Source organism: Hyaena hyaena, unplaced genomic scaffold, assembly GCF_003009895.1.
Source record: "Hyaena hyaena isolate Hyena2069 unplaced genomic scaffold, ASM300989v1 scaffold_414, whole genome shotgun sequence".
Lineage (NCBI taxonomy): Eukaryota > Metazoa > Chordata > Mammalia > Carnivora > Hyaenidae > Hyaena > Hyaena hyaena.
Window position 1 is genome coordinate 765,050 of NW_024081044.1, and position 9,622 is coordinate 774,671.

Consider the following 9,622-nt stretch of genomic DNA (forward strand, 5'->3'; position numbering starts at 1 on the left):
ATGATAAGCCTGTGTGTGTGTGTGTGTGTGTGTGTGTCCACAGGGAGACCCCGGATTCTGAGAACTCCATTCCCCTGCTTGTAGCTGCTCAGGAGGCCTTGTGGCAAGTACCTCACCCCTCTCAGGGCCCCGCCCTGAGTCGGGGAATTCTGTGCCACCCCAAATCTTCCCCCAGGGCCCCGCAGGCTGCTCTGCCCCCTCCTGCCCCGACCTGCCGGATCCTGCAGCTTGGGCCAGCCTGCCCCCTTGGGCCCCACAGAGAAGAAAGACCCAGGAACCCCCCAGGCTGGGTCCCATGGAATGGGAACTGGGTGTGGCTCCCACCCGCTTTTCCCAGTTCCCACTAAGATCCAAGGTGGGAGCCCGGCTGAGCTGAACTGAGGACATGGAGAACTCCGGAGGGATTCTGGGGTACGGCGGTGGCCCAAGGGCATCCAACCAGCCCCTACGCTCGGTCCCCTGCCTGGGCCTGCTTCTGGGTCCCCAGTTCCCAGGAGCCTGACCCCTACCCCCAATTATAGGACTTGGGAAACGTTAGGAGCGGGTGGAGAAAAACGGCCCCCAAAGCAACGCCCACCCAGGTCTGAGAAGGGCCCTCTGTGTCCAGAGCCCCATGTGCCCTGGCATGGCAGTGGTGGCGATCTGCCCCCCCGCCCCCGCCCCTGTCCCCTGTTGGAGAGGGCAGTGGCAGCTAGGCATGCCCAAGGAGGCCGTCTTGGCGGCAGAGGGCACCCCGCCCCTCCTTTGGTTAGTTTTGTCCTGGCCCCCCACCTGGGCACGAGGCCAGGCCCCAAGGCAGGGCCCCTGTCCTGGGGAACAATGCCTCCGTGTTTCTCCCGGTGGAGGGGAGGTCGGCGGAGGATGTGGTGGGACCTACGCAGACAGGGAAGGAGGGAGGGACCCAGGGAGGGCCTCTATCCCAGGGATACTCCAGGAGTGGGGAGTTGCCCGGTGCCCCTGGGCGGTGGGGGATGGGGATGCTGGGAAGCCAGAGCGAGGAGGAGGGAACCGTGACCAGGGACCACCTGGACTGGGGTCAGAGGCTCCAATGGCAGCAGGAGGGGGGTGGATGGGATAAAAGGAGGGACTTCCTGGGGCTGGCGAAGGCACTGAGGAACTGGAGGAAGTGGGGATTGGCGTTTGGCAGACACCCAGACACCCAGGCCCATGCCTCCCAAGGAAGGGGACATACACAGTGGCAACATGTCCTCCATCTGGCGCCATTCACACACCCTCCCCATCTCCCTTACCCCTGCCCACCCCCGGCCTCTTGGGGTTCTCTTCCTGCGCGGGGGCAGGACTTTGCCAAGAGGGGTTTGGGGGTGCAAGGGGCTGTAGGACCCCTGCTTCTGTCCTTCTGCAGGGAGAGCCTTTGCTTAAAATCTGGGGCTGCTTCTAGAGTCCAGGACCCGGAGCCGGGAAGCTGGGCTGGGTTTGGGGGGCCCAGGTGGAGTCGGGACAAGGAGGGAGAAAGTTGGGGCTGAGTTGGGGGACCAGAGAGAGAAAGTGGGGGCGGACCGGCTCCGGGGGCACATGACGGCGGCGCCTGCCCCGCCCCGCGCCCGCCCCCTGTCCGGCCCGGGGGGGAGGAGACGGGAAGGTTTTAAAAGCGATTCGGCCCAGCGGCGGGCCGGCCAGTGAGTGGGATGGAGCCGGGCCCGCGACCGACCCCGGCCCGTTTGGGGTCCGCCGCCCGCCGGTGTCTCTGCTGCCGAGTCCGGGGCGGCGGCCGGAGCCCCGAGTGCCGGCTCCCCTCCCCCGCGGGTGAGTCGGGGAGGGAACCGGGAGGGAGGCGGTGGCGGCGGCGGCAACTTTTCTGCGCCGGACTCGTGGGCGGAGTGGGGGTGCGCCCGGCGGGTCCCCAGCGCTTGGAAGGGGGGAGGGCGCCGCCCCGCCGCCGGTGGCTGTGAGGGGGGGGCAGCGGGGATCGTGCATCTGGCGGCGGCGGTGGTGGCGACAGAGTCCCGGGGCGCCCCCTACGGAGCGGGGGAAGGGCAGCCCAACCTTTACCCCCTCTCCAGGAGCCCACTGGGGACCTCTGGCCACTCCCCCCACCGGAGACCCTGGAGAGCGTGGTGGGGAGGGCGGGTCTCCCAGACACTGGGGCAGGTCCAGGTGGGCAGGGAGTCAGCTCGCGGCAGGGTGGGAAGGGGGAGGGCATATGCCCGGGTTGGGTTGGGGAGGGATGAATACACACGGGCGCCTGGGCTCCCGGGGTGCCTCTCTGGGCTTTGGCGGGGATGGGGCTGGAGGAGTGGGTGGGGGTCTCTCAGAGTTCCGTGGATGGGGGGAGGTGGGTGACAGGGTGGTTCAAGTTCTTGACATGTCAGCCAATGAGCGAAGGCAAGGCCTTTCATTGAGCAGATGGGGTTGTAGCCCCGGCTTGGTGGAATTGGGGGACCCCTCCCCTCCCTCTTGGCTCCTCCTGGCCCAGGAGAGAGGAGCTCCTTCAAGGTTGCTTAGGAAGGGGGCCAGGTGTGGGAGATTCCTGAAGGGCTGACATCCAGTCCTGTGCCCCTTCGAGACCGCTTGCCCTTGGATTGCAGAGGGTGAGCCCCACGCCGATCTCTGACCCCTGCACTGGGCCAGAGCCCCCAGCCCTACACCGACTTGCCTATTCAGCCCGGCCAGGCCCAGCCAGGCCCAGCCAGGCCCAGCGGCCTCCCGAATTCCTTGAAGGTGCAGCTGGCTCTCTGTCACCTGCCCCCTTCCCACCCCAGCCTTCGCCAGCTGCCTGTTCACGGCGACGGGTGCTGTGCGAGGGTGAGGCTGGGGGGTGTGGGAGACCCCTGGCATGAAGGCTGTCCTCTGGCAGCTCTTCCAGTGCCAGCCGGAGCTGGAGGGCAGTACCCAACAGGTGCCCCGGCTTAGAGGCGAGGTGATGCGGGACACACCCTGTCCGCTCGCCCACGCACCCTGCCCGGGCCGGCCCGAGTGCATGTGTTCACACGCCACAGTCCTGGGAAGGCACGGGCCCCGGGGCCTGGTGCCAGCTCCGTCCCGGCTCCCAGAAGGGCACCCGTTGCCCTCTGCCCTTGCAGGGTGTCCTCTGGGAGCTCCTTCAAGACCCCAACCGGCAGGCCTTGTCTGTGGGCCCAGAGGGGGCCCTAAAATAGCTCCGGGCTGCACGAGGAGCACATGCGTGACAGGGCGTGTCCGGGGGGTCGGGCCTGTCTGTGCTGGCCCGGCCTCCAAGTCTCTGCAGACCCTTGCTCGCTGGAGAGAAATCTCGGAGGTGGATGCTCCAGGGGTCCTCCCGGGGACCCTGTACCCACCCCTGCCCGCCACCCCTGCCCGTTGTAAGTGGAGGCCCGACGGCTGGGCAGGCCCCGCTGCTGGGCAGCCCCCTGTCGCTCGCTCCTGCAGTCCCAGTAACTGGCCCCGCGGTCGGGGCGGGTGTAAGTGGGGCGACCTGCTTCCTACGGGCCCAGGTGGCACTTGGATATCCCTTAAGGCGTTTTTTCAGAGCGTGCCCTTCACCTTGGGAGGCTGAGCGGATGGGCTCTGTCTGCGGTGAAGAATACTGCTGGGAACGCTGGGTGGTCCGGAAGACACCTTCCTGCCCGTCACTGGGCCGTCTGGCCTGCCCTTTTCCACTCGGGATACACTTTCTGCCAGGAGCAGACCTGACTTTCCTTTTAGATTTGCTGCATGACCTTGGGCCCGGCCCTGAATTCCTTTGGGCCTCGGTTTCTCCGTCTGTAAATGGGGAGCATCGGAAAGCAAGCGGAAGAGCGTGCGTTTCTCCTTGTCGCAGGCCCTCGCCTTCGGATCCCTTTCAGGGCACCCTGGCCACCCTTTCCGCCGCCCCCCACCATCAGGTGTCCCAGGTGGACAAGGAGATGTGTCGCAAAAGCCTGGTCACCTGGAGAGGTCGTACACAGAGGGCAGCGGGCGTAGGCATGTGGGAATCCTTGGGCACAGAAGGACGCCGCCATGCTGGGCACGGCTGAGTCATGTTGCAGCGGCGCCTTGCCCCAGGGTGCTGGAGCTGGCGCCACCCTGGGTGTGGTCACTGAGCTGTGGCCCTGGGCAGAGCAGGCCTGGGTGGTCTGGGATGGGGGGCCTGGGTGCGGAGCGTCCGGGAAGCTGACTTCTGAGACCCGAAGACCCTTGGGCTTCCCCTGGCCTGGGGTCGGCATCACCATCCAGGACTGTGGTCGCCCACGCTCTTAGAATGCCTTGAGGATCCTGGGGGCCCCTCAGCCTCGGGCCTAGGGATTTTGGGGGTGCTGAGGAAGGAAGACGAGGCCCAGAAGCCAGTGACTCGCTTTGAGGCCAGAGCCCCCCCCTCCCCCTGCACCAAATAAAGGCAGGCCAGGGCTACGATGTGGACTTACGGGACAAGACAAGAGGTAAACATGGCGGTAGGGTGTGCCCCTCAGTTAAGGGATCTCGGGGTGGATGTTGGGGGGCCCCTGGGAATTCCGTGACTGATCCTAGGGGGACTGAAGTTTAAGGCAGGGGTTGGAGTGTGGCGTGGCTGGGCGCAATGGGGGCTGGGATGTGACTTGCACGGTTCCCCTATTTATAACAAGTGATTCAGTCCTCACTTACTCACCCCTTCCTGGGCCTGCCCCCTCCCCGCCGGCCCCGGGTGGGCAGTGGGGGCCCACCCACTTGCCCCCCTGTCCTGCCTGTCTCCACCCAGAGCGCAGCCCCTCAGGACGGCTGCGACGGTCGCCGTGGTGGGATCAGGGTAATGGATGGGGGGCTGGCGGTCAGGCAGCACTTGGCCGGGCAGCCCAGGTTGGCGGCTGGCTCTGGGCCCGGCCCAGGGAGCCTCTGCGGAGAGTCTAGGCCCATTAGGCAAAGCGTTAGTGACAGGCTGGGAGGGCGGGCGGTGGCGGGCAGGGCGGGGCCTGCAGCCCTCGGTATTTTCCGATCCCAGCTGCTCCGAGAGGGTGGAAAGTATTTGGGGACCAGGCTTGGGGGCGGTGGTGGTGGTGGCGCCCCCGGCGGAAGCTGCCCCTGATTCATTCTTGGAGCATGGGGTGGGGGGGGGGGGGGGGGGGGCAGAAACTCTGCCTGCTTGGGTCTCAAGCCTCCACGCCCTGTCTGCAAGAACATACTCAGGCCTAGTACATACATCGGTGCGGCCTGGGGCCTGTCCGGCTCCTCCGACCCAGGGGCCCGTCTTCCCCTCAGCCTCCAGCCGCCAGGAACTTGGCCCTCCCTGGACACCATCTCCCACGAGCCCGAGAGGCACAACTTTGGTAATAGGCGTCTCGGGTCCTGGGCACCTGCGTGGCAGCGCCCCATCCACCAGAGACCCAGGCCTTTTGTGCCTTTGGGGATGGGGAGTGGCCTTGGCGCCGGCCCGGGGCTCTGTGCAGGGGAAACCCCACAGGAAACAGGCCTGGCCAAATGGCCGCCCTTCCCGTTCTCGTCCCTGGGACACGAATGTGCTGTCTCACTTCCGGAGGCGGCCCAGGGAGGCCGGCCGCCCTGCAGGGCCTTGTCTGCTCCCGGTTGGTGCCCCCCCAGACCCTGAGGGGACAGGGCTGGGGCCTGATGAGAAAGCGGGTAGCCACTGTGTGTGTGTGTGTGTGTGTGCGCGTGCGCATGCGCGAGTGTGTATGTATGGGAGGGGTCGCGGAACAGAGTGTGACATCCCTTAACACCTGTCTCCCAGTGACGGACGCCACCAGATCTGGGTGCCGGGGTCCCACCCGTGTTTGGAGTTTTCATTGCCACCGTCTTTTCTGGTCCTCCCTGATGATGACAGGCTAGCCCATCCTTCCTTACCGCGGCCTTATCTCTGCTTTGCCAATGGGGAGAGGGAGGCCCAGAAAGGTTGAGTGACTTTCTAGGAGTTACCCAGCCAGGACGCTACAGAACCAGGGTTCAGAGCTGCACAAACAGGCTCCAGAGTCGGGGTCTCCTGGCCAAAGGGTTTGTATCCTTAAGGAGAGCTGCATTTACTAAACAGGCTGGTTTCATGGGCTTGGGATCGAGCGGTTCACAGGCCCCCCCCCCCCCCCAAGAAGGGCCTGAGCTTGGATGAATGCTCAGCTGTCAGCGTCTTGAAATTCTTAAGTTGTGAAGAAGGCCCACCGTCTCATTTTGCAGCAAGCATTGAAAATTCATAAGGCGATTCTGGTGCTGGAGGCTTGTGAATGACACGTACACTTGGTGAAACCTACCAGTGCCATGCGGTTGAGGCCTTTGGCTGTTTCACACAGGGGGAAACTGAGGCTTGGAGGGCGTTTGGGAAACTGCGGAGTGGAGATTTGCACCTTGAGCCTGCGGCCGGTGCTCTGGGGATGCGTGTGCCCAGCGGTGCCCACTGCCGGCATTCGCTCTGATGGGCTGCAGACTAAGGCCTGGCCACGGAGGAGATGGGGCCACGGGAGGGTAGGGGGGAGGCCCTGGCGGTTTCCTTTTGCCCTTCAGGCTTCTAGGAAGTGGCGCCAGCTGGGGTGAGATCACTTCCTCACCCGCCTGCCCGCCACCCCATCGACTTCCTCTCCTCATGGCCCCATTTAGCCTGCCCAGGGCTTAGTGGCGGGTGTGTGTGTGTGTGTGCGGGAAAAGGGGAGGATCTGGGTCTGGAAGGTCCTGCAGCCTCCTTGGCCCAGAGGGGGTCCTGGGTACATCTCTGTGTCTCCGGGGCTGCGGTGGGGGCATCCAGCCTGGTGGCCCAGCATTCCCCGTCAGCTGCTGCCCTGTGTGGGGAGAGGGCTTCCCTACCAGGCCTCCGTGGGGACCTGGAGCACAGATGTCTTCAAATCTCATGACCTCCTTTGCTCTCTCTCTGCCCCCCCCCCAGGTGCCAACCGCTGCCCCCCGGCGCCCCCCCCACCCCTGTGCCACGGCCGGCTGGGGTTCCTGGGGATGGGATTTGCTGCCTGTGTCACAAATCACATTGCCAGGGATTTCCAACCGACCCTGAGCCCTGCCTCTGGGGCTGCCGCCACCGCCTTCACTGCTGAGGACGCTGCCCGGGGACGGGCACGGGAATGGGTGGCCGAGAGGCCCCTGCCGCCTGCGTCTGGCCTGGGGAGCAGGGCTTAGCTGCTGTGAGCAGTCACACCAAGTCGTGTTCACAGTGGCTAAGTTCCGCCCCCCGGGACTCCGCCTCCTCTGGCCCTGCCCGCCTGCCTGTCCCCACTGCCTGGGCCTCCCTGGGCTCTGCCTCCCGTGCCTACTGAGCTGAAACACAGTTGATTTGTGCAGACTGGCTCAGTTCAGCAGGAACAGGAGTCGAGCCCCCTCGGAGCCTGTGCAGCCTGCCCGCCTCGGGTGGGCTGATGCCTGGGGGTAGAACTGAGGACCCAGACCCAGACCCGTGTCGGGAGGGGGGACTCGAGGGAGGGGGAGTGTAGCCTGGAATGGGGTGGGTGGACCCAGCTGTCTGCCGTAGGCCCCCTCCCCCAACTCCGTGCTTGGGGATCCCGCCGCCTACTTCCGGCTGGGGCTGGACTGGACTCCTAGGGAGAATGGGCAGGTGGGTGGGCAGCCCTCCCATTAAAAAGGGAAGCCATCTGGGTCCCCATCTCCCGCAATGGCCCTCCCAGTCTGGAGCCTTGGCCTTTTCTCTCCCAGGCCTGTACCTTCCCAGCAGGCAGTTACCCAAGAGGAAGCCGCCCCGGGTCCCCAGACCGTTAAATGCCAACTCTGGCTTCCGGAACCAGGCTGGCCTGACCTGACTGTGCCTGGCTTCTTCTCCCTGAGCCCTGCAGCGTCCTAACTTGGGGGTGGAGGGAAGAGCTGTGACACTCTCCAGGCATGGGGAGCAGGGAGCAAAGTCCCTTGTGGGCCCAGAAAGGACACAGATGGGCCTGTTCAGACCTGAGACCCTGTCCAGCATCAGATAGGATGGACTTTTTGTGGAGCGGCACCGGGCGAGCAGAGAGGGCCCCTGCGCTGTCAGGGCTGGCCCAGGGTACCCCTCCACCCTGGGGTAGGGACAGGGCCTGTGCTGTGTATTGCTGTTGTCCAATTAAATAAAAGCTGCCTCATTCCTGAAGGCCTGTAGTGTGTGATTTACTCCCCTCCTCCTGTCGCTGGAGTTTCGGCTTTCCTGGTGGGGAGGATTGGTGGGTTTGGATTTACTGACCCTGCACTCTGAGCTTCTGACTTCCCAGGATCCCCATGCCTGTCCCGCCCCTTCTGAGGTCACAGTATAGTCACACGGGCCAGAGAGAGCTGGAAAGGTGACCTTGAGGGATGGCCTAGGATCAGGGGGTGACTCTGAGGGAGGGCGGATGCAATGGCGGGGAGAGCTGTTCTAGGAAGGATCTAGATGGGGTCACAGGAGGAACGCCCCAAGCCCAGGGCCCATTGAACCCAACCTCAGGTGGCAGTGGGGGGTGACCCCGAGGGAAACGCTGGGCATTTAGAGATGGCTGGGACCCGGGGGTCTTGAGCTAGTGATATCTAGAGGGTGGTGGAGATCAGCGAGAATTCAGGCTTGAGGTTAGACTTGGCCGTGTTGGTATCGGAGAATGCTGGCAGGGAACTCGTGTTCGAGGTGTGCGTGTGTTATAAGGGAACCCCCGGGCCCAAGGGGAACAGGGCCCTTGCATGGCTTTGAGAGCCGAGGGGCACAAGAAGGGCCCCAAGTCCGAGGACGGCACTTGTAAGCAGCTGAGACTTAAGAGTGAAGCAAATCGGAGTACCCGGAGACTGCCCCCGCTACCCTCCATCATGCCTCTAGGCGGCGCACAAGAGCACGCCGGCCAGCTGAGGTCCGCCGGCACATACCTGCGGGAACAGGGGAGGCGGGACAGGAGAGGGCTCCGTCTCCAATTGGCCCTCTCGGGCAGAGGGTGGTGCCACGAACCAATCGCTGTGCCCAGCGCCGCCGATGCCCCGCCCACGACTGCGCGCGCTGTCTTGGCGCCCTCCGGCGGCCAGCTCCGCCCAGCGCCGCTCTGTACCCCGCCTCTGCTCGCAGCCTGTCCTCACTTGCCCCGGCCCTGACAGTGACCCAGACACACTTTTTGTTCATCCATCCGTCACACTCTAAAGGCAGGAGGGTCCTGCTTCCCAGGGAACTAGGGAAAGGCGGCAACCGGGGGCCTTCTCTGCGGTCCCCTAGACAGCTCACTATTTGGGGACGGGAAGCCTCTGCCGCGTAGGAATCCAGACGCGCCCGGGCCGCGCCCCTCACTGACCACACCCACCCGCATTTCTCGCCAACGCCAGAACGCGCCCACCGAGGCCGAGCGGAAGCCCAGGATTCCTGTCTTGTGCCTTCCCCACCCAGGTGCACCCAGCACCTGACAGGCAACCCTCCCCCGCCCCGCCCCCAGCAACTTGGAGACTAGTTACCTCCAACATTGGTGTCTGGAGGCAGGGCACCCCCTAGTGGCCATTCCCAGCAGTTCAAGGGCCATGCTGCCCGCGGGGGGGCCCCGTCCACGGCTTCAGCATGGTACTGAATCAAGCTCTGCCTCTTCCTAAAACGGGTACCCTTTCCTTAAACTTTGGAGCCGCACTATCCTCGGGAATGATATTCCTCTCGACTGGCAGGGCCACTGTGACAGGTGTTGTGACAGGTGACAGGTATAAAGCACTCCTTGGGGCTTGCTCATGGTGAACTCCCAGCCCTGTCTACTGTTAGCTACACTACTGCCACCGGACGAAGCCAGCCAGCAGTCACTCCGATTCCACC